At 38.6% G+C, this 7433-nt stretch overlaps 1 pseudogene; it reads left to right on the top strand.

The window, feature by feature from the left end:
- Positions 1 to 7433, top strand: part of LOC107289575 — a 51074-nt pseudogene that overhangs the window by 10044 nt on the left and 33597 nt on the right.

The following is a 7433-nucleotide window of genomic DNA, read 5'->3' as shown; positions in this document are numbered from 1 at the left end:
TTGTAAAATAGACCACTATATCTCTAGGCAAATTTCTTTGTCGAGCAATCCAAGAGTTCACCCTGAAAACGCGCTCTATTTCCAAATAAATTTCCTGACCACAAGACAAAGCATCCCCAAGTGCATCTGCAATTACTTGTCTTAAATTCTCCTTTGGGTCCTCAGCCAACCCACGGATCCGAATTGCAAACTCCATATCGCGAAATTGAGCAATCAGCACATCACCCTTAACATTTTCCAGACTCTCCTCTACAAGTTCAAGTCTATGGTCACTTGCTTCTGCTCTTTGCTCATTCTCCTCCACCCTTTCTGCCACCGCGTCCACGTAATCAGCCAAACCTTTAAAAGCAGTTGCCACATTCAAACAAAAATCCTCCTGTTTCTGTGATAAATCTTGTTGTTGTTGTGATAAATCCAGTTGTTGTTGTGATAATTGATCAAATCTATTTTGCATTTTAACATCCATCGCTTGAAACATCTCAGTCATTTGTTTAATAGTTGCAGACATCAAATCCTGCAGCTCTCTACCGGAGGGCGGTGGGGACGAAGAAGATGGAGGGTGTGGCGGGTGGGAAGTTTTTGAAGTTGGCTGAGGTGTCTGAGACATCGGAGATGTGGTAGATTTTAAAGTTGAAGGCACAATTTTTCTCGAAGCCATATTTGCAGTAAAATTCGAGTTGTTAAAAAGTCTTATAAGCAATTCAACCAAAGCAGATAATACACCGGTTAAAAGTAGCAAAAGTTCCAGACCGGAAATCACTTTCACTTCTTGCTGAAAAGTATCAGTCCATCGCCATTTTAAGTTCACTTTCCCTCAATCCACCTCAAGTATAGGGAAGAACTTATTATCCAAGTTAGAGTAAAGTCCAAGATAAGAAGCAAACTTCCAGGGTCGGTTCGTCTGCTTACAAGAAAAACTCACAGTTCGCTTTAAGTTGCAGCGGTGGCGGCGGCTTCTAGCTTTGCTACGGCGAAGGCGTCCTGGATCGCGGAGAAGCCCGGGGCTCCGGAGGAGTTCTCACCTACATCGTCCACAAGGGACGACTCGGGAACTCAACTCCTACCCCGGGCAGCTCACCTATCCCCTTATGCCCAGGGGAAGGGTATCAAGCCGTTTGACAGCTGATGCTAGCTGTCAAAACGGCTTTTACGCAAAAACAGGCGGGAGGCAGCTGCAGCTGCGTCCGACGAGGTCGCCTGCCACTGGAAGTCCCCCAGAAAACAGCATTTTATTATCCCTGAAGAAGATTCTGATATTCCATTTGAAATTGATAATACTACAAGGGATCTCTTTCTTTCTAAAGCACTTGATTAGGAAGCAATATCTCACTACTTCTTCAGAGTTATTGTAAATGACTATCTAAAAAATTCTCCACAGAATGAGACTGTTTTTTATCTGTATTGATGTTGAAGATCAAAATGACCACCTACCTTCTTTCCAAAATAACTTCATTGTAATTGGGATAAAGCAGGGGTAGTCAACCTTGGCTCTTTTATGACTCGTGGACTTCAATTCCCAGAATTCCTGAGCCAGCTTAGCTGGCTCAGGAATTCTGGGAGTTGAAGTCCACGAGTCATAAAAGAGCCAAGGTTGACTACCCCTGGGATAAAGGAACATGTGCCCATTGGTACTTTGGTTTATACATTTAGTGCAAGAGATGGAGATAGTAGTTTTTTAAAACAGAAATCTTCAGTATTCAATGCATAGTAATTACTTGACAGAAAATCCATTTTTCACCCATCCTATTTATGGTACCTTAATTACAGCAGTATCCCTTGATTGAGAAATGACTCAATTTTTTGTCCTGTCCGTATTGGCTTCAAACCAGGCTGTAAGCCTGACTGAGCAAAACCAATGTTCACTGACAGCAAAAATTGTCATCTTAGATGTCAATGATAAGAGCCCTAGATTTGTTTCATCTCCTCTTTCCTACATTAGAGAGCATGCAGAGGTAGGCTCAATAGCACATCACATAATAGCACAGGATCTGGACCAAGGCATGAATGGACAAGTTACATACCTTCTCTCAAGCAATGAAGACCATGCCTTTTTGATAGATAAAGCTACTGGTAAGATAAAAGGGATAAGTTGATTCCATTGATGTTACCCTGGAGATAATAATAATTGCATCCTTGTTGATTTCCTGGAAACATAACTTTTTAATCTCTTTTAAACTTTTTTAAATTTTTATCATAGAGTCTGAGGGCTATGGGAAAATAGCTCATAGGTACATATAGAATATGAAAAGTTGAATACTCATAAGTTGTGTTTTAACTGCTTTCTTAAAGTGTGTCTCAATTCATTGACACGGTGTTAAGGGAAAAACTGTAAGAAGCAAACAGGCAAACCATTTATTTGATTAATAGCTATACCAGAATCAGCAATAATAACTCAAGGCATATTTTAAAATCATACCACTTTTGTACAACCAAACAAATAGTTAAAAAGAACACCAAGGGAGATATTAGAGGTTTGCAGAAACAGGGACTGGCAGTTATATTTATCTGTTTCCAATGTTTTTATTTCTTTCAATGATACACTAAGTCTCTGAAAGCCAAAGCAGTCATAAAAGTTGATAAGAGCCAAGTAATTTGTGGACAGCATTCAGCAAATTAATTGAGAGATTCTATAATGGTCACAGATGATTTTATCTAAGAAGCTTATATTAAGCCATTTTTGCAAAGTCATAAAAACCCTGAAAATCTCTTAAAATCAGTATTTTTCTACCCAAGTGTTAAAATAAACATATAAATAAATATTACAAGAGAACTATGAAATAGAGCAGATTTAAATATATATTAGACCAAAAGCATTCAGTTGAAGACTTTTCTGAATAACCATTTATAATTGAGCATCTGAAAAAAATATTAGGAAAACATTGTTGAAGCTTTGCTCCTATTAAGCACTCATCTTGCAATTGTAAGGGGTCTGAAAAACAACTTCAGATACTGATTGTATCATTCAGGGAGAATCAAACAGAAGAAGAGTGTCCATAAGGTATATAGATGCCAAACAGTATAAGATCTATATCAAGATCAACATCCCTGGAATTGTATCAGTACTATACACTGAAGTATGTTCCTATAAAAGGAATATTTGATACTAGAGATAATTATTTGAATCAGCCTTGTAAATCACGGGTCCCCAACCTGTGGGCTGTGGCCCACTACCAGTCCGTGGCCTATTCGCAACCAGGCCATGTGAGTGGCTGGCTGGTGTGCAAGCATGTGTGCTTGCGCACAGCCCCACTCGCACGAGTGTTGTGGGCATTCGGGGCCCCACTTGCACAAGTGTCATTACCCCATTCACATGAGCAATGGGTGCTTGTGCACACACAACTGCTCCTCCCATAAAACCATCCCCTCTTCCATCCCCGTGGGCCGCCAATCCAGAAAGGTTGGAAAACTGTTGTAAATGATATTATAAGAGGCCACACTTTCATTTAATGGTTCATAATCGCCATTAACCAGAGAACTGAACATTCATAAGCAAAATGGTGAAAATACCTGGTAAATCCAAAATATTTGCAATGTCAGAATTATGTGTTTGGAGTTGCTACATACTAAACTTACGATGTTCTGCATTGTGAGTATATGCCATTGAAGATTGTATCATTGAACTAAGCCCTTTCTCGGCTAAGTTAATTCTCAAAAAATGGACCAAGAACCTGTTGAGGAGGCCTTTGGAGAGGGAGCATAGCTTCTTGATGCAATTGTGTCTTAAGACAGTTTATCTCATTTCTCCCCAGCACCCAAATCATTAAATGATACTGATTAATGGTAGGTGTCCCAAATTGAAAATTATCCTACTGGACTGCTGATTTATGCTCTTTTGAAAGTTATAGATTAATAAGTATATATATTAACAGTATTACATAGATGCATTCATTCCATCTGTCCAGGATGGGGCACTATAATACCACTTTAATTACTGTTTTTATTAAAGAAGAAAAGAAGTTATGGACAGTTTCAATTGAAATAGTTATTTCATAAAGCTTCTTTTTATTTAATTTTTTTTTAAATCAAATGCTACATTAAATGCAGAGGAAAAGGGTATCAATGTCACTTTTTTCTAAATAAAAATTCTACTCTCAAGTCACGGCTCCTGATCTTACATATGCTCTCATCTGATTGGCATTTTAACTTCCCAGATATAGTTGGAGGAAGGGAGGGAGGGAGAGAGAAACAGACAGACAAAAAGCAAAAGTACAGAGTACAAAGACTAGAACATGAAATGTGTGCAGAGTTCCCTGACTTACGAATTGACTGAATTAGTGTATCAAATTTTACATTCATGCTTCTCTAATTATAGTATATGTTGCTAGCCATACTATATGTTGCATTTGCCAATTTATTTTATTGAATTTCAGTCAACTGTGTTGATATATTAAAGGACAGTTGTCATTACAAATCTGATCCTAGGCAGCAAGTTCTAGAAGTTATGATGCTGAAAAAATAACTTTATGGTTCATTTATAATCATCTATTGGCCCTTCGCCTCATCCCTCCCCCCCAAGAGTGGAGATATTGGAGAGGAAGAGATTTCAAGAACAGAACAGAATAACAGAGTTGGACGGTCTTGGAGGTCTTCTAATCCAAGCCCCTGCTCAAATATATATGGTCTCCTGTTTGATATGTTCTGATATTTCTGTCATCACTGTGTGTGCTGGTTGTTTTTTCATATTCACCCTTTCTGTTCAATTAAATAAAATAGGATCAATGGAAATTACATTTTTTTTAATTGAACAGAAAGTGTGAATATGAAAAAACATTGATGACAGAAATATCCTTAATTCTTTCCTCTCATTTGAGGAAATCCTTAACCCCTCTAATTCCCAGAATGTAAGAAAAACATTCCATTTAATTTGTTGTTTATCTGCATTTTTCCATTAGCAATACTCAATAATAGCTTGTAGCAAGATAAGAATAATGTGGAATATTGTAGCACCTACAGTGTTATAATCTATATATCCTATAAGGATACATTATCCAAGAAATTAGATTTCACTGTCTTTTTTTTTTATAATCACGCTCTCTGTTCTATCCAGAAAGTTGAACCCAAAATTGAAGAGAAACTGTGCTATTCTTAACAAAATAATCTGGGCTTGAAGTATGATAAATTGTAAAGTAGGCCTAAAGCATACATAAACAAAAGCCAGTTTTGAACTTTTGAGAGGATTTTTTTTTATTCAGTGTAAAAAAGACCCTTTTCACAGGACATTATTTACGGATATTAAAGTATCTGATTTTTCATAAGCAGAGAACACAATGGGATCAACTTGAGTTCAGTTTCCTAGTCAACAATTGTTTAAGGAAACATAGCTTTTCTCCCCTTAATTGCTATTTCAAGCCCTTCTTTGTTTCAAAATTCAGAAAGACAGTCCTGTGTCTGCCTTTTTACATTCCTTCTGTAAAAAGATATAAGATTTCTTCTAATCTAAATCATTGTCCACAAACGTATTCTGCAGAGACTGACATTAGAAAGAGAAATTGGTTGACCATTACGTGGATAATTTCTCATTTTGTATACCAATGGATGATTCAAAGGGCCAGGAAATGGAAGCAACAAACAAATTGTAGATGGCCAACTCTCTCCTCATGAAATCCATATTTCCCCACATTGCAAACAGGTCCACAAGTTGGAAGTTGAAAGAGTCTCCTTAGCATAATTCAGAAGTAGTACTGAATTAGAAGTAAACCAGACAGATCCCAGGTTTCCTTTCCCAAGAGTCAAATGGGATTCTCTCTCTCTCTCTCTCTCTCTCTCTCTCTCTCTCTCTCTCTCTCTCTCTCTCTCTCNCACACACACACACACACACACACACACACACACACACACACGTGTGCACACATACACTTCTTTCCTGAATATAATACAGATGTCAGTCTACAAGCAATGTGCATTTCTGTCTCTTCTTGAATGCACTCTATAATTTCAGAATCTCATAAACTGGCTCCATGTTTTTACTGTGGCTGACAATAGAAGTATAAGCATACTGCTGCTTTGTTTTATGGTAGATTCTTATCTTAGCCAATATTCTGGTAACACTGATGCACCCTGACTAGAACTTTAGACTGTTTTCCACGAGCAGCAATCTCTTTGTTATATGAATCTCTTAACATGAAAAGTATTGTTTTCTTTGTCATCATTGTTCTACTTCTATTTGCAGGTCTTTGTATTTTGTCATTTTCTGTTCTCTTCTGCTCTATTCTGCTGTTTCCGGGTTTTGCAATGTCCGCTGTCCAGATTTATTTTTTTTTGTCTGTCTGATCAACAATTGTTTGGGATGTTGTGTGACAGAGGCCTATCCGTTTGGCATCGAAAGTCCCAGAGCATTTTAGCTTCCTTATTATTTTTTATTACTGTCTATTTTATGTCACCAATTCTTGCTTGCAGGTAAATGGTATTTCTTGCATGGGGCAAGAGAGAGATCCTTCTGGTAGTTAGGTGTTTCTAGCTGTGTGAAGCAGCTGGCTGCAGTAACAATGTGGAATATGTGTAGTGGTGACAGGAAGTTTCAAGCTTTCCCTACATCTGCTTGCTTGCCTCTCTGTATCCTTTAACCTTTGCTTCAGGGATTGTTTCTCCTGGTTCCATCTGAAGAAATGTGGAGGGAGAGTAGCCTAAATTTGAAAGATAATTCCAGTCTTGATCCATATGGTTTGGAAGTTATCGCGAGATTTAGTGGTGATAAGCCTTGGGGAAAGAAGTTGAGCTTTAATTAAAGGTTTATAGAAGCCATTCTGGACTCAACTTTAATCATGCCTGTCTCCAGTCATAGGTGTACGTTTAATATAGAGCAAGGTACCTGGAGAGCTGCTCTAATGAATTTAGATTGTATCTTTTCCAAAGAGGTGAAACACAAACCTGGGGGCCCAATCAAAGGCCCATGAAGGAGGTGGGCTAGAGACTTAGTCTGAGAAATTTCAGCTGGAATGTTGCAACATTCTATACAATGTATCAGTACATTTCACAATGTATCAGTGCTTATCGCAAAGTACTTTCTCAAACAACAGCCAGCCTACGTGACCAACAGCTATGTCACGTATGCCTAAGGTGACTTCCTTATTTCCTAAAGGGCACTAAAAAGACTGTATATGGTAGTAAGGAAATGTTCCCCTCCTCCTGATATGTAACCACTCCCATACTTGCTGTACTCTAATAAAAGTAGGTGCGTAAGAACTCAAGGGGTCTTTTCACTCCTGCTTCTACACACCTTACCAAAGGAAGATGTTGTCCGTGTCTTCTTAAGCCGCGTGCGAGGCCCGATAGTCAGTCCGACTATCGTACATCACCGGTTCCGCAAATCACCCTGGAAAGGGCCAATCGTATCAACTGGTGACCCCACGACGTGATTCCTTTCTAGGAATACGTTGCCTTGACTCACCCTTCTTACGCACCTGGTGTAGGCTCGCGCATCGTAAGTATGGGCA

The sequence above is a fragment of the Protobothrops mucrosquamatus genome, unplaced genomic scaffold (genome assembly GCF_001527695.2).
Source record: "Protobothrops mucrosquamatus isolate PMUCROS unplaced genomic scaffold, P.Mucros_1.0 scaffold726, whole genome shotgun sequence".
Classification (NCBI taxonomy): Eukaryota; Metazoa; Chordata; class Lepidosauria; order Squamata; family Viperidae; genus Protobothrops; species Protobothrops mucrosquamatus.
The sequence above is the reverse complement of the archived record's forward strand: the minus strand, read 5'-3'. Positions and strand labels throughout refer to the sequence as shown.